At 44.8% G+C, this 20834-nt stretch overlaps 1 pseudogene; it reads right to left on the minus strand.

Moving 5' to 3' along the window:
• Positions 1–603: 603 nt before the first annotated feature.
• On the minus strand, positions 604–17561 carry LOC143696616 (uncharacterized; annotated as a pseudogene).
• Positions 17562–20834: the final 3273 nt, after the last annotated feature.

Here is a 20834-nt window from a genome sequence, read left to right on the forward strand (position 1 = left end):
ACCTTGCTTCATTCCCATGTAAGAAGGAATTCCTCCCGGGTCCTTAATTCTGTCGATAGCTAAACGTGCTAACCGCATAGCCTCCCTGCACTTTTCGGGCCCAATCAATGCTTGTGCCTCCGTTCTAAGAAACGGCCCAAACCCCATTAACTCCTCCAGGGTCACCCCATATAACGGGTCTCCTGGTTGCCGTACCACTGCGACACATTGCTGACAAATCGCCTGCCAATGGGCATTAAATAAAAGCTGTTGGTGTTGAGTAAAAATGAGCCGCGTTACCGTCCTGCAATCTGCCGGCAGCAAAACCTGAGTGCCCCAGATGTAATCCAGCATTTGTTTTGTGGGTTCACTAGTTACTCCAAATTGACTAACTGTGGATCGTAACTGCGATAACAGTTTCCAGTCCAGGGCAGTTATTGTGGCTTGAAACCCTCCCCCGGCTGGGGAGAATAGATCACCGGGCAGGCCATTTCCATAGCAGCCGATCTTGCCTCCTCATCCCCCGTGTCCATAAATTCTTTAGCTACCGCCGCCCATGCCTCCCTTCGCTGCTGAGCAACGGCCCTTGCAAGGTCACCGTCCGACCCGGGGACGGTCGAACCACTAAGCGGAGGAGGTGTAGGGCTTAACACCGGGACAGGCGGCGCGGATGGCACGGCTGGAGGACACGCGGGGGGGGGGCTGCTGCCCGAAAGAGGAACTGGTAGCGGCGGGGAGCCGTTGTCTGGAGCCGGGGCTGGGGTTGGCGGGGAGCCGCTGCTTATTGCAGATGCCGGTGCTGGCAGCAGACCGCCACCTGAGGCAGGAACCGAAATCGGTGAGGGGGTGCCCGTCAAAACAGGCGCCGAAGCTGGTGGGGCCGTGCTGCTTAAAGCAGGAACCAATGGGGGTGGGGAACTGCCGTTTAAGGTAGAAGGCGATGCCGGCGGCAGATTGACTGTGGACGTAACAGGAGGCAGCGGGGAACCAAACCAGTCCCCATAACTCCTGTTCCTTTCACGAGCTGCACTGGCCTAGCCGGGCAGCTCTTTCCTCTGCCTGGTATTTTAGCAATTCATCATGAACGACTCGCCATAACTTCCCCCACTTTTTCGCGGTCTTATCGTCATCTATGACTGCGTGCCACAGCTTATCCCCGAATATACGCCACCCCGACAATTCATGCACTGTATGTGGATTACGAAAAAGCCCCTGTGCACACCCATAAGCTAACAACCCAGGAAGTTCTTTCTGTAAATCTATTCCTCTAATCTGACGCCCTCGTAAAAAGTCAGTAAATAAATAATATGCTGCTTGCCTGTCTTTATCCATTTTAACGACGATAGCGCGCTTCTTGCGGCTCTATTCAGGTCCGGCAGCACGTAGCAGCCGGGCACTCCTCTGAGCTCACCCGGGGCACTTGGCACCTTCCTCTTTCAGCGGTGTTCTTTGCCATCCCCAGCCGCGAAAGGACCTGCACTTGACTTTTACACCTCCGACCGTGGCTAGTCCTGAAAGAACGCGTCCGGGGTCACCATTTGTCGTATCGGCGGGAGAGATGCGACACACCATATGTGATGATTAGCAAATCCCGAAGTTTATTGAAACTCCACACATATTTATATCAGTGTTAATGAAGCTTATACATATTGCAAAAGCCGAGCTCATTATTGGTTAAAGCACACTTAGATCAAACACACCTACTTCTATCTCTTAACAATTATTTTGCTTCTATGTGTACATTCTTCTAATTTCTCTACCTTGGGATAGCTACATTTTCTGGCAAGCAATTTTCTCCCCCGTCTTCCCGTTTTAGAGAAGGTCACTGTGACCTTCGTCAGTAATTAGGCACCGGTTGCTCAGTTCCCAGCTTGTTTCTCTTACCCTTATCCATCGGTATCACATCGGAATGTCCTTTCTCAGCTAACCAATTCTCCAAAAAGCTCTCTACAAAGACGTATTCCCAGACTTTCCCAAGGTTATCAATTCATGCCCTATTTTGTCCCAGAATTGAATATTGTGGACTTCTTCAGGAGAAATTTGTGGTAAGTGGAGAAAAAGCCACCTTATAAACCGTTTCAATTTTCCTTTAGAGAACATTACATTTCCACTAACTAAAATTCCAACAATCTGATAATACACTCCTTTTTGTGCTGTGCTTAACTTAGAACCCATTTTAGATGTAAAAGGCATAGTACAATCTCCCACCAACCGAAAACAAAACCAAATCAGCTACCGATTTCCAAAAACCGTGGTTAAGAAGCGAAAACATGCAGACTTTTAGCCCTTCACAACGCAGCTGCTCAAACTGCTTTTAAAAGTGCTGCCGGCAGCGGCACAGAATTGGAACTCGCCACACCACACCGGGGGATAGAAAAAGCCTCCCCTGCCCGCACCACGCAGCAAACCTGAAACCGGAGCCGACTCGCACCGCGCTGAGAGCAGATATACTCACCCCAAATCAATGCTGTTGGTGGCGTGGTCTGGCAGAGTCTTCTCTTCACCTGAATAGGACTCCTCCAGGGCAAGAGGGGCTGCCCTATTCTCCTCTGGAAAATTTGCTCACCAGAAAGGAGCTGCACTTTCCAGAGGCGCAGAACGAGGCTTCTGTGGGATAAGTCCCAAAGTCTCTGCTGGAGAGCTATGCTGTCAAAGCTCTGCCAGTGGACGCTAAGCTGCCTTAAAGTCTTTCCGAGGTTCTGAGGTTCTGGGATGTCTTCTCGGGGCTGCAGGATTGAGCTGCCTCATGTTGGGCACCAAAATATAGGAATTAAATACCAATATAGCTGGATGGAACGTGCCTGGGCTCATCTGGCCCTTGCTGCTTGATCAAAAGTGGCAGCTGTGGTTGTTTCACCTCAGAGACACCTTTGGCTAGCTGGATGCTGCAGCTGGGCACTTGGGACAAGTCCAGGCATGCAGGAGCTCAGGTTTACCTCTGGCGGAGAAGCTTTAAGGCGAGGTGAAGGAAAGGAGTCAGTTCTGCTAGAGGGTTTTGATCCAGAAATTTATTCCTGGCACACAGGCCTCTGAATCCAGCAACAGCTCTAACAGAACTACCAAACCGCGTGGTTGCTGTGTCTTTTAACCCTGGGGAGAGGGGGAGGGAAGGGGTAGGGATCCCAGCAGCCAGGTAAGGGGGGGGAGTCTCAGGGGACAAATGACACCTGGGTGGCCCAATGTCCCCAGGGCTGAGAGGCATCTTTTGAACTTCGCCAATCATACGACGCCCTTTCTGGAATGCCAAGATTGATGGACAGCACTCAGCAGGGGGTAAGGGAGGGGAAGGAACTGGGATAACTGAGACAGGCTACTACATCACACCACAACAGCCCAGGTGGGGGGGGGGGGGGGGGGGGTGAAGAAAAGAAACAAACGCCTGCAGCTGGCAGCCTGCCAAAAATAGAGAAAAAAATACCTTGGCTCCCGCAGCGAGCCTAAAAACAAAGGCAGGGAAACACCCCCCTCCTGAAGAGGGGAGAAACAAGAAAAAGGTACTTACCAATCCAGCTGTAGGACAGGAAAAAGGGGGGTCCTGGATGATGACTTCCACCTGAAACTGACGGTGCTTCAAGAGCTACCAGTCTCGTCCACAGAAAAGCAACTCATTAAAACTGAGTGTGTTCTTACTGAGGTAACTTGCCGGTCAAAGGCTTTGGTGAACAGTCTGAAAGAATGTCCGAGCCCCGTCCGTGAGTTCTGGGGATGGTCTCAGAGCTACACATTGGTCGCCAATCTGTCTCTGTCCCTCTGGGGAGCCTCTCAGGAACCCTCGGCCAGTCCTGAGTTGGCAGACAGAGGGGGGCAGCCCCGACATGGCCAACAGTGGGGAGACACTCTCTTATGCCCCAAGGATACTGAGGGCACCTAGGCTGGTCACCTTTGCAGCAGAAGAGACACCAGAGACATCGGTAGAAGATAAAGGGCCGACTCTTATCAGGGGTTAATCCAAGGTTTTATTCTGGGGCTCTGGGGAGCTCCTACACCTCAGGGGGCCTTCTGCTGAGAGCCCCAGGAGATGTGCCAAGGTTGCATTTAAAGGGAGGTGGAAACCAAAAGTAGATAACATTTTACTAACCAATAAGTAACCCTAAGGGATGGGTACTGGGGGATAGACATTTAGGACAGCGTATGGGGCAAGGCTTGGGGGGGATGACCCCTAGCCTCTGGCTAATCACTTGACGTCCAGGACCGAAGCTTCTAGATGGAGGGGATGGGATGCTGAGTGATTGACAGAGAGCCAGGGTGGGGGTTTGGGGATGATCTCAGCCAGGGAGAGGGATTACCCAGGTAAAGGGAGGGGGGTACAATCTGGGATAAACCATTTGGGAAAAATACGGGGATACAAAACAAAACTACTTCAAAGTATTACAAAGTATAAAAACACACTACAACACATGTCATACCTCCTTTCCACCAAATTCCCAAAACCTTTACTTCCTGAGAGGCTTTTTGAATTTTCTCTGCGGGAATTTGCAAATCAAGACTTTCTAAATGGGAGATTATTTTTTGTTGGATGTCTTCCACTACTTAGATTTCATCTCCTCCCACAAGGATATCATCAATGTATTGATAAACAGCTACATTGTCAGGTTTGGGTATCTTTTCTAATTCTTGGGCTAAAGCGTGGTGGGCCAAAGTGGGTGAGTGTTTGTAACCTTGGGGAAGCCTAGTGAAAGTGTATTGCTGTCCTTCCCACATGAAGGCAAAGCGGTCCATATCTTCTGGCTGTATAGGTATCATAAAAAACATGTCTTTGACATCTATAGTTGCCATGATTGAGTGAGCCTTTTCTTGAATTGATGTTATTAATTCAGCTAAATTTGGAACCGCTGACGTAAGAGGGTCTGTGTTTGCATTAAGCCTGACAAAGTCTACTGTCAACCTCCACTTCTCATTGGGTTTTTGAACTGGCCACACTGGTGAGTTGAAAGGAGAATAAGTATTAACTATAACTCCTTGGTCTCGCAAGTCCTGTATAACTGGTTTGATGCCCTCTTTGGCGCCAGAGGGAAGAGGGTATTGTTTTACATTAGGAATTTTGCTAAATGGTAGGGAGGGTGCAGCTTGGAGCAGTCTAATGTTAAGATGTGGCATGCCAAATGACCACAGGAATCCCTCAGAATCTTCCCACTGCCTCCCAGCAAGAACATCCATCCCTAATAAATTGTTTGGAATATCCCCAATTACCATTTTGACAACTAATTGATTCTCCTCTCCAAGGAGCATGAGTTTTACTAAGGCCACATTCATAGATTCAGTAGTTCCTAAAGCATTAAGAACACAATATTGTTTCTTTGTTGGAACAATTCCACACTTCTGGGCAGCCTTTGTTGTTAGTGCAGAGATTTGTGCCCCAGTGTCAACCAGAAAGGTTACAGGTGCCCGTTTGGGGCCCATGATAGCTGTGATCAATACATCTCCTGATTTATTTTTAGTGAGCATTCTCAAATACATCTGATAGTAGAGCCCTGGGAAATGTTAAAAATCGTCTTTGAAAATATTAGGCTTTGTGTTTTCCCAGATCACTGCACCTGCGTAAGTAGTATGATAAATGATATAATTGTTAGATGTGGTGATTGTTTAGTAATTAAATATAATTATTATATAACCATAAGAAGAATCATGAGAAACTATGATGGAAATTTAAAGGGGGCTATGTTTAGCTGAAATCTGTGTATACAATAGAACAATATAAGTTTAATAATTAACATGAAAGTTATGTAACGATAGAGTATAAAACACGTTCACCTCGAATGTATGGTCGGAATCAGATTTGGGTGGAAAACTACCCCAATTCCCAAAGCTCTTAAATAAAAAGCACTGCATATAATCGCTTATGTGATTATGTGTTTTTGAACGCTAACATTTTGGTGACCCCAGATGGGACCCTGTGGGTGCTGCTGAAGTGAGTTTCGCGACTCGACCACACTCCAGCCGGCACCGAGGGATTCTTGGGGAGCTCAATTGGCTGCGACGGCTTCTGCCGCTCGCAATGTCCCCGGGAGAAAGGTAAGGTGCTTTTTACTTTGGTTTGGGTGTCTGCCAATAAGACACAGTGAAAGCTACGCTTGGTTGGGCTAAAGGAATTCCTGCTGGTACAAGCCTAGGTGCCGTTCATAAGACAATCGCGAAAGCGTTGCAGGTTCGGCATTTGTGGTATATTTGGAATGGAGAAACTGAAAGGGATTTTGGGCGGCAACACCTCTATCCTGCAACGTTCTCCTTTGGGGTGCTTATTAACACATTGGAAACAGGGTAATTTTGGGGAAGAATTACGTAAAGCTAAGTTGATTGATTATTGTAATACACGGTGGCCAGGATATGCCTTGGAGAATGGTGAAAAATGGCCAAAATACGGTACTTTGCAATATAACACTATTTTTCAGTTAATGTCGTTTTGTAAACAAGAAGGAAAATGGGATGAGGTTCCGTATGTTGATTTGTTTTTCTATTTATGGGTAAAGCCAGAATGGCAGGATGAATGTGAATTAATGATGGTTAAAACATCTGCAAGCAATAAGTGTGGGGTTTGTGAAGAACGTTGTTTAGAACACTTGACGTTGAAAGAAAGCCTGAGTAGGGAAAATTATACAGATATTGATTTTGAGATAGCTCCAATTGGAACAAGAGAAAGAGAACCTAACCCTATCCCACCTGTTCCATCTGTCCCTATCCCACTGCCTCCTCCTAACCCACCCAGTCCTGAACCTGTCTCGTCTAGTACACCTTTCCCTCTTTATCCTCCTCTCCCATCATCACCTGATTCCTCTTCCTCGGAAGATGAGCAAAACCTAACTGTGATAGAAAGGCGAGAGAGAGAATCAAAGACCCCGGTAGCCAACAGAACCAGGAGTCGGTCTAACCTTGCCCCAGTTATGGATAGAAAAGACAAAGGCAGACAAAAACGGGCTGTAATTGCCCCCTTGCGACAAGGTGTAGGAGTGGAAGGGCCAGTATTTATAAAAGTGCCTTTCTCTCCTGCAGATTTAGTTATTTGGAAACAATCAGCCGGAACTTATAGAGAAAATCCTGATAAAATGGCACGAGTAGTAAAAATTGTTATAAAATCTCAAAATTCGGACTGGGATGACATACAAGTAATATTAGATACTTTGATGGATTCTACTGAGAAAGAGATGGTACTTAAGGCAGCCAAAGAAAGGGCAAGAGAGGATATCAGAAACGGACTCGTAACAGGGAATTTAGATGAAAATTTCCCAATTGAGGATCCAAAATGGGACCCTAATTTATTTTGCGATATGAGGAAATTACGGAAATATCAGGAGTGGATCCAAATAGGAGTTCAGAATGCTGTGCCCAAAACTATAAATTGGTCTAAACTATATGAGGTTCGGCAGGAAAAGAAGGAATCTCCCACTGCGTTTTTGGAGAGGCTTAAGGAGGTAGCAAGAAAATATACAGATCTCCAAATGGACACAGAACAAGCAAAGGTTCAGCACGCTCTCATATTCTTGGGCCAGTCACAGGACAATATTCGTAGAAAATTGCAAAAATTAGAAGGGGAAGAACTAAGGAATTTGATAAGCTACTTGAAGTTGCTTGGAAGGTATATAACAATCGCGAAAGAGAAGCTAGTAAAAGGCAGCAGCAGAATCTGTTGGCAGTAATACAAGGAAAAGGGAACCCAAATTTCAGGGGACGTAACAGGAATGGTCGAGGTAGGAGACCAGTCACGCAAAGGTTAAGCCTAAATCAATGTGCATATTGCAAGTGGGAGGGGCATTGGAGGCGAGATTGTCCAAGCTTGAATAACCAGTTTCACCAGGACGATCAGTTCCAGCAGGTTACCAAGGAGATGGTCCTGGGGGAGTATACTGTCGGGTCCGGCTGTCTGTCTCTGCCCCGACACGGGTAGGGTGGTTCTTGGGTGGCACGCGTTTCAAAGGACGAGTCTGGACTCTTCAGCTTTTCGGTCTTCAGATTGTTTATTGTTTCTTATCTACAAAATTATCTGTCTGCCCAACAGAGGTCTGATCTGCAAGGCAGCCAAGGGCACTCTGACCACCCACGAGGCGGTCATGTCTTTTTATACTAAAATCTACGTACATGATATTTACCTTTATTTTCCAATACTTTTCACCCATGTTGGCAAGTGCACTTTCACCATAAACCAATCCCCAAGTGTCAACATCACCACAGGAGATGGAAGACAAGAAGAAGAAAGAAGAAGGACGAGACACGCCCTGATCCCTCCATCTTGTCTCCATAACCCCCCTGTACCAAAAACCTTAAAGTTTATATTTCACCTTATAAATGTGTCCCTTTTACACCCTTCACTCTAAAATGATTCTCATGTCCTCAAACTGCTGTCACTTCTGTGGATGGATCAAAATCAAGCCACCAAACACTCCTGGCAACATTCCAGGATTTCCGAGACCCCCAAGGGTTCTCCTGGCATCTCTGGACATCGGGAACGATGTGCTGAGTTCCCACAGTATACCAGCTGACTAGACATAGAACCGGTAGAACAAGTTAAGGAACCCGTTATAAATATACAATTAGGACCTAAAGAGGTCAAATTTCTAATAGATACAGGAGCTACATACTTGGTATTGAATGATTTGCAAGGACAAATTGGGGACAAGGAAACAACAGTAGTCAGCGCTACAGGGAAAGAGGAAAAACGGCCATTCTTGCAACCCCTAGATTTGTGTTTTGGAAACAAGGTTTTAACACATGAATGCCTATATGTACCTGAGTGTCCAATTATGCTTTTAGGGAGAGATTTGCTAGTGAAATTTGATGCGGTAATAACCTTTGAAAATGGAGAGCATATAATGAAAATACCTGAATCAAAGACGGGACAGATATTAATGATCAAAGAAAAACCTGTTCCCTCTATCCCTAGGGAGGTAGAAGATGCAGTGATTCCCTCTGTATGGGAGACAGATATACCAGGGAAATCTAAATTGGCACAACCAGTGCATGTAGAGTTAAAGAAGGGGCGAGGGCTGTACAAGTCAAAGAGTATCCCATAAAACCAGAAGCACGGCAAGGAATAGTAAAGATTATTGAGAAATTCTTGAAATACCGAATTTTAGAAGAATGTGAATCAGAATTTAATACACCAATATTTCCAGTAAAGAACCCAAATGGTGAATATAGATTAGTGCAAGATTTGAGAGCAATAAATAAAATAACAAAGGACATTTATCAAGTGGTAACAAATCCCTACACATTGCTGACATCCGTAAAGGAGATATATAAATGGTTTTCTGTAATTGATTTAAAAGATGACTTTTTCTGCATCCCCCATGACAAAGAAAGGAGGAAACTGTTTGCCTGTGAGTGGGAAAACCCAGGGAATGGGAGAAAGACCCAGCTCACCTAGACACGATATAAGAACTCGCCGACCCTATTCGGAAACCAACTGGCAAAGGAGCTGAAGATTTGGACCGAAAATGGGCAAGTACCCAGAGACCAGCACCTGTTGTTGCAGTGTTGCAGTATGTTGATGATATACTAATAGCTACAGGAGAAAAAGCAACCTGCATAAAGGTAACCACTGAGATTTTAAATTCCTTGGGAATGGGAGGTTACAAAGTATCCAGAAGAAAGGCACAAATTGCCCAACAGACTGTGATTTACCTGGGATGTGAAATTTCACAAGGGCAACGTAAACTAGGTACTAACCATATCCAAGGGATTTGTGCTATTCCAGAGCCCCAGAATTTACATGAGGTGCAAGTCTTCCTCGGGATGGCAGGATGGTGTCGCCTGTGGATCATGGAGTATGGACTGATTGCGAAGCCCCTGTATGAAGCTCAGAAGACGCAGCCATTCACCTGGGGCAAGCCACAGAAAGAAGCCTTCCTACAATTAAAGGAAGCACTGACAACTGCTCCAGCATTAGGGTTACCTGATCTGTCTAAAGATTTTCAGCTGTTTGTACATGAGAGGCTGCGCCTAGCACTAGGAGTCCTGACCCAACGTCTGGGGAGCTGGAAAAGGCCGGTGGGCTACTTTTCCAAAAACCTTGATAACATAAGTGCCAGGCGGCCTTCATGTCTGCGGGCAGTCACAGCCACTGTGCTTCTGATACAAGAAGCCGGGAAGCTTACTATGGGAAGGCACACAGATGTCTATGTACCACACATGGTAACCACTTTCTTAGAACAGAAGGGGGGCCATTGGCTATCCCCAAGCAGGATGATGAAATTCCAGGGAGTCCTGACTGAACAGGATGATGTCACATTAAAAACAACTAAGCTTTTGAATCCAGCTTTGTTCCTAGGTACCACAACTGAAGAAGGCCCATTAGAGCATGACTGTGTAGAGGTAATAGAGTACACCTATGCAGCAAGAGAAGACCTGAAAGACGTGCCACTAGAGCAGCCAGAGTGGGAGCTATTTACAGATGGGAGCAGCTTCGTGGAAAACGGAACCAGATACGCTGGATATGCAGTAACCACAGTCAGTACAGTAGTAGAGGCAAAGGCATTACCACCAAATACATCCGCCCAGAAGGCAGAACTGGTTGCTTTAACCAGGGCACTAGAATTGAGTGAAGGGAAAAAGGTAAATATCTGGACTGACTCAAAATATGCTTTTGGAGTGGTGCATGTACACGGAGCACTGTGGAAAGAAAGAGGTTTATTATCTTCTTGAAGTACGCACATTAAACATCAAGATGGAGTCCTGCAATTGATAAAAGCAGTACAAAAACCTGAACAAGTGGCAATTATACACTGTAAAGCACACCAATCAGGAAACTCCAAAATCTGTGAGGGAAATCGAAAAGCAGACTGGGCAGCCCGACAGGTTGCTCGAGAGGTGCAAACAACAATGGCATTGATACCTTTAAAGCTTAATGTATCCCAATTCAATTTGCCTCCAGAACGAAAATATTCAGTAGGAGATGAGAGACTGGCACATTTGCTAAATGCACAAAAGAATTCAGAGGGATGGTATGTGACTGCACAAGGACAAATAGGGGTACCCCCCTTGATAATGAGAGAAGTTCTACAAATTAAACATAACAAATGTCATCAGGGTGCAGAGGCATTGATAAAATTGCTAAAGCAAAGTTTAATTTCAGTAGGGATGTTAACAATGGCAAAATCAGTAATGTCAAAATGGGATATCTGCTTGAAAAACAACCCAGTGGCTAGGCGACAATCACAGCTAGGAAGAAATCAGATAGGAATAGAGCCAGGAGACTATCGGCAGGTAGATTTTGTAGAACTGCCAAGAACTCGAGGATACTAATACCTGTTAGTGGGGCTTGACACATTCTCTGGGTGGCAAGAAGTCCTTCCCTGTCGCACGAACCAAGCAAAGGAAACAGTTAAGTGTTTTCTACAAGAGATTATTCCCAGGTTCGGGGTACCCCTAGGGGTATCATCAGATAGGGGGCCCCATTTCATAGCTACAGTGGTAAGAGAGGTAAGTCGATTTCTGGGGATAACCGGGGACCTCCACACACCGTGGAGACCCCAGTCAAGTGGACAGGTAGAGAGGATGAATCAGACACTAAAAAGGCAAATCAGTAAAATATGCCAAGAAGCCAAATTGCAATGGCCCCAGGCTCTGTCAATAGCACTGTTGAGAATTCGGATAAAGCCTAGGAGTGGGATGTCAGTCAGTCCTTATGAGATATTGTATGGGAAACCATATGAATCTCCTGAGCCTAACCCTAATGTACACATCACAGGAAAGCAGGAAGTGTATAATTATGTTCTGTCTCTCGGGAAAACTTTAGCTTGGCTCCGGAGCATCCTCGTGTGGAATAGACCACTAACTCTCGAGAATCCAGTTCAAACCATACATCCAGGAGACGAGGTGTACATCAAGAACTGGAACGAAGAACCGCTGAAAGAAAAGTGGAGTGGACCCCATCAGGTACTACTGACCACCTTTACAGCAGTCAAAGTAGCTGGCGTGGACCCCTGGATTCACTATACCCGAATGAAGAAAAATCCATCCTGAATCACGGACCGTCTTAACTGTGGAACCCCCAAGGCTGCAGATAAGATGTGTTTAATTCTTTGAGAATGCTATCAGTAATTGTGCTGACGTTATGGTCATTAATGTCTTTGGGATGTGGAATGCAAAATGATCAACTAACTACTCTTCATTCTAGAATGAAGAGAGAGGTACAAGCAGAAACACAGGTGATAAAAATTTCTAATGCAGTTCGTGCTGAGAATGTAATGATTGGATTAGTCAAAGATTTTGCCAAAATGCAAAACACCAGTAGAATAACTGCCTGTCTTCCAATACCAAAGGCAGCAGGAGACCCAGTAAATTGGGGAATCATAACATCAAAACTACCTGAAATACAAAAGAACAAAACAATTGCATGTAAACAGGTACCTGAATCAAGGCAAGTAATCAAGGAACCTTGGGAGAAAATAGGAACATGGATGATACCCATGGGCCAGAAAGACTGTATTCTAAGTGATGGCATACTAGGAACCCCTATGGGAGAATCAGGAGGCATCACACAATGGCAATGCTATTTACCACACTATAAAAGATTATAGAAAATGTTACAGAAACCACTCTGGCATGGAAGTGTGAGGCCAAGGATCAGAAAGATCAGATAGAGCCTTGGGACAGTGCGTGGTCTGTGAGTATTCTTCAAAGATTCCAATATATGGCAAGCAGCCCATGCTGTATTAAGTGGGAAGGCTCCGAGAATGAAACAGATCCAGCAGTAACGAACACTGCCACTAGTAGCAGAACGAGGGCAGACAAAGTAAGTTGGTGGGCATGTAACAAAACTTATGAGTGCACTTCTGATGATGTAGAGATAAAACAGATGCCACCCCTGGCAATAGCCCTACAAATTGGTTGTGCTTGCAGAGGGATCAAACATAAACAAGGCAGAGTGAATTATAAAGCAGTCATAGGATGTACCAGAATTACAGTCCGAGGTCCAGGACAATTTGTATGGGCAGCAAGCGATGGTACCTGGACAACACATCTGCCTGTAGATGGGAAAGTAAAGGAAATTACTTTAGACCTTCCAACCTTATGTCCAATTTGGAAAAAGTCCCCAATTAATGGAAAACATGAACTTCTGCAGATAAGAGCAAGATGAGAAGTTCTAGACAATGAGAATCCAGATGACACTTGGCAAGAACCCTCTAGTGGAGTGAAATTTGGGTGGGCCCTAGATTCATTACTTGGTCCTATAGCAAACTATCAGAATAGGGAGATGCTGTACAAACTTACAGGCCAGGTAGATAGACTGGCAAGAGTCAACCGGGAAGGATTTGAAGTATTAAACGTACAATTACAAGCCACCACAAAGATGATTTTACAAAATCGATTAGCCTTAGATTGGCTACTCCTGAAAGAGCATGGAGTATGTGGATTTTTAAAGGGACAAGTTGATCATTGCTGCATTCATATCCCAAATGTAACTGCAGATGTAGAATATGACATCAATCAGTTGAAACAAATAGAGCGTGAAGCACAAGAAGAGCAAAAGGACATGACTACAAGCTGGTTAGGAAAAATCTTTAAAGGGTTAGGGTGGAATGTGAGTTCATGGATTAAATCTATCATTGAGAGGGTGATAATCTTACTAATTGTATTCTTAGCAATTGGTTAGTTTACAGCATTTTAAAGGGAGAGATACAGAAGAAAACGTCCTGGAACCAGAAAATAATTAAGGCACTGACATGAGATCCACGCCCACCATCTTCTGATTCTCCAGTTCGTGATAGCATCCACATCAACCCTGGATTTGAAGAACGCCAAGTATCAATTGAGAAATAAAGGACTGTATCAAGTGAAAACATTTACACCTACAGTGAAGTGAAAATGCTTTCAAAGGGGGGAGAATGATAGGGGAGCCCTGGAAAATGTTAAAAATCGTCTTTGAAAATATTAGGCTTTGTGTTTTCCCAGATCAACTGCACCTGTGTAAGCAGTATGATAAAAGATATAATTGTTTGATGTGGTGATTGTTTAGTAATTAAATATAATTATTATATAACCATAAGAAGAATCATGAGAAACTATGTTGGAAATTTAAAGGGGACTATGTTTAGCTGAAATCTGTGTATACAACAGAACAATATAAGTTTAATAATTAACATGAAAGTTATGTAACGATAGAGTATAAAACACGTTCACCTCGAATGTATGGTCGGAATCAGATTTGGGTGGAAACTACCCCGATTCCCAGAGCTCTTAAATAAAAAGCACTGCATATAATCGCTTATGTGATTATGTGTTTTTGAACGCTAACACATCTATGCTCCATCCTTTCGCTCACTTGTAAGGGGCAGAGAACCTAGTTTCCCTGGTTCTGTGTTTGTTTTGGCTCACATCCTAGATTCTGAGGGAGAGGATTGGAGAGGGTTTGTTTTGGCTTGCTGCCTGGATTCTGAGAAGAGAGGGGTGCACTGGGTTGAACCGATAAATTTGGTTTTTGATAGTGCCAATTACATACTATTTTCTGTAATTTATCAAGGGGCAAACCATCCATCACCTCTCTGGGGACCCCCCCTTTTTACTCCCAACAACGACCAACGGTTGACGGTTAGAGATCTGTTTTCCCTTTTCTAATTTTTCACTGTGAGGAGCCCTGATAAACCAAATACCTTTTGTTTTTTCTGATTTCCCCTCCAGGGTTTTTACAGGTCCATATTTTCTACTATAATTAATCAAATCTACCACAACCTCACTCTATGTCCAAACTTTACGGCCACTGGCAGGTGAATTAGACTGAAAAGCTGGGGGCTGTGAGGAGGCGGAGTATGGAGTGAAACCAGGATTAGTAGATCCAGTTTCGTCAGTTGGGTTACCAAGGAATCTATCTAGTCTCTCTACAGGACCCAAGGCCATTATGGTTTTCTGTAAAGTAATTGCTGTAGGTTTAAGTGATTCTGGAAGCCCTCGAATTAAAGGGGTCATCAGTTCAGGCTTCACAGGAAATTGCATCAAGGATTCAAAACTAGGAGTCAATCTCTTTTCATGACTCATTTGCAGGCAGGTGGCTTTGTGGACACTTTCCAAAAGTTGGTCAGGGGTACTAACTATAGCTAAAGGGTCTCCCCTTTCCAAAGGATTAATTCCCCCGGCCCAGAAAGCTGTGCGCTGTGTCAGGGACCATGTCTCATTCTTATCTCCTGTTGTTAAGAAAACTCCATGTCCCCAATATCCGCTGGCCTCCTGTTCAGTTAATTTAATTTGATCTCCACCAGTGAGGGACACTGTGACCGTGGTCACAGGGGTTCTTGGATGAGGGAAGAGACAAGAATGTTGACTCCATGTTCAGAAGGCTTGATTTATTATTTTATGATATATATATATTACATTATAACTATGCTAAAAAGAAAAGAAAGAAAAGGTTCCTCAGAAGGCTAAGCTAAGAATAGAAAAGAAAGAATGATAACAAAGGCAGGTCTCTCGGACTCTGTCCGAGATAGCTGGGTCCTTAATTGGCCATTAATTATAAACATCCAAGATGGGCCAATCACAGGTGGACCTGTTGCATTCCACAGCAGCAGATAACCATTGTTTACATTCTGTCTCTGAGGCCTCTTAGCTTCTCAGAAGGAAAAATCCTAAAGAAAGGGTTTTTAGTGAAAAGATGTCTGCGACAGGACACTCTGAAGACATATTCTGTCTCTGATTCTTGTGGAAGCCGCCCATATTGTTTCTTTAGTTTAGAAATCTGGTAGCACTGTATGGTATTTTAGTTGTGATATGTGGTTCAAAATCTTCATCATTAATATAATTATATTCTGTTTTGACCAGGGGTCTCAAATGAGGGCAGCAGTTTTCCCCACAATTTTTTACTACTTCAAGTTCCTTATGGGGATAAATCTGACTAATGTGAGGAGTTTCTTTTTCCTCCACCTCTGTTGAGGAATCAGCATTCTGTGAATTCTTAAAATATTCATCTCTCAAGGCAGCCTGTTATAAACGATTCTCATTCCTTTCTTCATCTAATTGTTTTTGCAAAATTTCAACTAGGTTTTGAAAGGAGTCTATTATAGCTTTTTCTTCACTTCTTCGCTTCAAGCAAGTTTCTATAGCTGCTGTAAGACAAGCCCCCAAAACTGAGCAGAAAATAGTTTTATTTTTGCCCAGTTTAAATTTTGCTTCATGTTGCAAAGAACATACTCTATCAATAACATTTTCCAAATTAAACCAGTTACTCTGTGCCCATTCTTCTCCTCCTGGAGAAGGTTTGTCATTATGTTTAGCTAGTAGAGCATAAAATTCAGCTTTAATTTTTGCGCTGAGGTTTTCACTCATTTTGTGAAGGGACCAGAAAACCACTACAGGGAGGTATAGACTTAAGTTACACAACCACACAGCTTTTGCTGTGTCTCCCTTCACTTCCCTGTGTGGGTGAACAGACCAAAGCTGCTTGGGAGGTACTCCTTCAATATAAATTTCTGGATGTCTCTTCGCTACACCAAGCAGTCAAAAATTCATACACACAACAAAACCAAAAAAAACCCAGTCTCGCCTTTTGCACTAGGAGATCCTTTGTGAATTTCTGAAGACAGAGCCTTGAAACGAGTGTGGATGTTTTTTTCACCTAGGCAAGTGCAGTTTGCGGGAAATTCGAGTCACCCCCCTTGCTTTCTAGATACTGCTCACTCTTTCAGAGTGGCGAGCTAGGTGCATCTGGAGCGAAACATCCTTGCCCTGTTACAGACTACACAGAACCTGCACCTCTTCTGTCTAACAGAAATCCTGTTCATTATGCCATTTTAAATGTCACAATCTGCTAGTACAAGTGGGGCTCGTGATGGTTCGCTTTACTGATCTCAGAGTGCAAAAAACACACAGTAGGGGACTTTCAGTATTAATCAAAACAAATGCACCTTTTATTGAGTGCCCACAGCAAATGCAATAGAAGGATTAGAAAGGAGATAAAGGATAGAGAGAGACAAGGCGGGGGGGGGGGGGGATAGCTACCAGCGGAGAGACGAGATCCCCGTGGTCTGGCCAATAGATCCGTCTTGCCATGTCGGGGAGAATCTCAAAGTCTTTGGTTAACTCAGGGGTCTTTTATAGTCTTCCACTGGGAGAGGAGGGAACAGGTACAGGACAGTGGAGAACAACTACGTTGAGAACAAGTCCAGACAGTCCAGTTTCGAACAGGGCAAACCAGTCCCAGCAGTGAGCAGGACCCATTGTTTCAGGACTGGTTTCCATGGGAAACCAGTCTTGGTCCAGTGAACACATCTGAAGGCAACACTTGGCAGACATCCCGTTTCCTTCAGGCCAGCTCCCCTGTGTTAGAATTTTTAGGGTCTCAGTCTCAGTCCTTGGGGGGGGAGCTTCAATCTCTGTCCTTGGGGATCACCAAAGTTACCTCAGAAAGTTAGTCTTTCTCTAAAGCTGGTGGCATCTGGTCGAGAGGTGGGGAAATTCATGGGCTATTGTGATGAGTGGGGATCATGAAACAGGTGTAAGTGTACAGAGTGAGCCAGTCCTTGCCAGTCCCTGCTCGAAGCAGTGTACCATGGTGGCACAGCAAGCACACCTGCAAACAATCACTTGGCAAGCATCCACCTCAACCAGGCCAGAACTCCGATCAGGGTCTTCAGGGTCTTAGTCTCTGTCCTTGCAATGGTCATGAGGCAAAGGAGGGAAACTTCGGACCGTCTCTCACGCCAGCCTGGCCTCGGCCCTCCAGCCTCCCCTCCCCCTGCCTGGCAGCCGATAGGGCCCAGCGAGCTCCCTGAGAAGGGACCTGGCCTGCAGCAGGGGCTGCCCAGCCCAGCCCAGCCTAGACAGGGGCTGGGCCGGCCTCGTTACCTGCTTTCAGACTGGAAGGAAAAGAGACCTTCCTGAGCTTTTTAGTCTTTTACATGTGTCTTCACAGAAGCATGTACAGTTTCCTTAATAGTTTAAAAAATTGTCAATTCTCAAAGCTAATTACTGATTGGTCTTTTTTTGCCAGACACAGAAAAAATTGCTAGCAGCTTCTCTTAGAAAGTCACTTCTGTAAGTACTTCTAATGTAAAACCACCATAAACAGGCTAAATTGAGCTATTTGTTTTTCACCAAAATGCTGCCGCTTTGATTTGACACTGGCATTACTAAAGGCCACACTTCAGGAATCACTGCTGTTTGTCCTGATTGCCAAAGGTGTTCTTTTCCCTCTGTTGCAGGAGGTGTTAATCCCAGAGGGCTTCAGAGCCTTCAAGTCTGGCAGTCAGACGTCACCCATTTTTCTGAATTTCGCTGTTTAAAATACATTCATTTCTCTATTGATACATTTTCTGGTGCTCTTTATGCATCAGCCCATTCAGGGGAAACAGCTAAAGATGTCTGTAGGCACTTCACTGCTGCTTTTGCAACTCTTGGTATCCCATCTGAAGTAAAGACAGACAATGGCCCAGCTTATACTTCCCATCAAGTTCCTACCTTTTTTTCCTTATGGGGAATTATGCACAAAACAGGTATTCCTCATTCCCCAACAGGCCAATCTTTCATTTAACAGGCTCATGGCTCCCTCAAGCATCTCTTAGTTCAACAGAAAGGGAGAGCCGTGGGTGGCACCCCTGCCAAGAGACTGCAAAAAGCCCTTTATGTTTTCAACTTTTTGAATTGTTCTTTGATGGACCCCAACCCACCGATTGTTTGACATTTTAATTGTAATTCACAATTGATGCTGTTGAGTCAGGGACGGAAAGAAGACTCCAGTCTTCAGGTGGATTAGAAGGCAAAAGCTTTTAATGAAAGTAGCGTGTCTTTTTATAATGTGACTAGCTAAGGTGATACTTGATTGCTCTCAAAGTAGAAACATCTCACACTATTGGTGAACTATGAATAACACACTCTGGAGAACCATATCTATCAACAATGGTTACAGAAAGAGTCATAATAACTGTTTTAATTCTTTCCTCTAAGATTCCCAGGCTCAGCCTGCGAGAAATTATCTCTGTTCTTTCTTCAACTGAACTGAGAATATCTACACACAATTGCAACAAAAGAAAAAACTCCCGGTTTTAGTGAAGGATCCAGAATCCAGTAAGATATTGGGGCCTTATCCTTTGGTCACCTGGGGTAGAGGTTTTGCTTGTCTCCACAAAGAATGGTCCCAAGTGGATTCCAGCAAAGAATGTGAAGCTGTTTCAAGAATTTTGACTGCATCACCTGAAGATTCACCTTTAACACCAACATCGGAGGAGAACCCTTATGAACAAGACCTTGCCACCACATCAGCACCTATTTGACCTCTAACAGACTTATGTCCTCGGGAAAATGGTTTGGATTACCCAGAGGTATCCAGGTTTACAGGGTTAGGTCGTCCCATCTAAGAGAACCAGAACTTCATACATTACGAGGAGGTCTATACAGTGCACAATTCCCATTTCATGAGTTTATTCTTGCTTTGGACTGGGAACACCAAGACCCTAGCCAAATAGTTACTGCCTTTGAGCGAGAACTTAGTGCAGGACTACTTCTCCCCTTCCCTTGTTTAGTTTGTCATACTAGGCATCATCAAGCTTGGGTTTAATGCAAATATGTTTAATGTGGGATACTGTGGTACTGTACATCTCATAAAAGACAAGGTGCTTGATGTCAATGTAATCCAACGAAATGCAGCAGAAATAATGCACAAATTCAATGATTAGTGTGAGGATATAAGTTTGGTCTACCTGAACAATTGGAAATTACTCTGAAACAGTGGCTTATTGCTACTGAGAATAAGGATAAATGATGACTTCCTGAATACTATAGTGTTCACTGGGAATTGTTTCTAGTGCTCAGACATGGCCTGTTAACCAACCAAAACCAAATATTTGGGTAACCTTAGCAAATGTTACAGGACAGGATACATTGTGTTTGGCCACTGCCTCCCCTGATAATCCTTTTTCAACGTGCCTTGTTGCTCTGCCCTTAGACAATTGGCCTTGCCTGACTCAGGCGAATACAATGTTGCAAAACAGCAATCATGCTGATGCCTGGGATCAATGGACCCCTTATCTTTCCCTTGAGCCTCAAGAGTTAGAACTGTGGGATCTCAGCACATTGTTCCCGATGTCCAGAGATGCCAGGAGAACCCTTGGGGGGTCTCGAAAATCCTGGAATGTTGCCAAGAGTGTTTGGTGGCTTGATTTTGATCCATCCACAGAAGAAACAAGAGTTTGAGGACAAGAGAATCACTTTAGAGTAAAAGGTGTAAAAGAGATACATTTAGAGGGTGAGATATAAACTTTAAGGTTTTTGGTACAGGGGGGTTATGGAGACAAGATGGAGGGATCAGGGCGTGTCTCGTCCTTCTTCTTTCTTCTTCTTGTCCTCCATCTCCTGTGATGATGTTGGCACTTGGGGATTGGTTTATGGTGAAGGTGCGCTTGCTAACATGGGTGAAAAGCATTGGGAAATAAAGGTAAATATTGTGTACGTAGATTTTAGTATAAAAAGACATGACCGCCCCGTGGGTGGTCAGAGAGTGCCTGTGACTGCTTGCAGATCAGACCTCTGTTGGGCAGACAGAAAATTTTGTAGATAAGAAACAATAAACAATCTGAAGACCGAAAAGCTGAAGAGTCCAGACTCGTCCTTTGAAACGCGTGCCACCCAAGAACCACTCTACCCGTGTCGGGGCAGAGACAGACAGCCGAACCCGACATTTGGCGTCCCTGGGTGGGCACCCGGTGGGCACCGGCACCCGGTGGGCACCCGGCGGCGACCCGGGGAGCAGCTCGGCAGCGACCGGTGATCCAGCAGCATCCGGCAGCCTTCGCTGAGCCACGGTGAGCTCTGCTGTGCACCTCTTGCACAGGGGCAGCCTTGAGGCACCGAGTGGGCAGCTCCCGAGTTGGACTCATTCCCAGGAGAGCCTGATAACTCCTTGGGAAAACAGCCAGAAAGCAGCCAGGAGAATCTGAAAACGC

The sequence above is a fragment of the Agelaius phoeniceus genome, chromosome W, assembly GCF_051311805.1.
Source record: "Agelaius phoeniceus isolate bAgePho1 chromosome W, bAgePho1.hap1, whole genome shotgun sequence".
NCBI classification, from domain to species: domain Eukaryota; kingdom Metazoa; phylum Chordata; class Aves; order Passeriformes; family Icteridae; genus Agelaius; species Agelaius phoeniceus.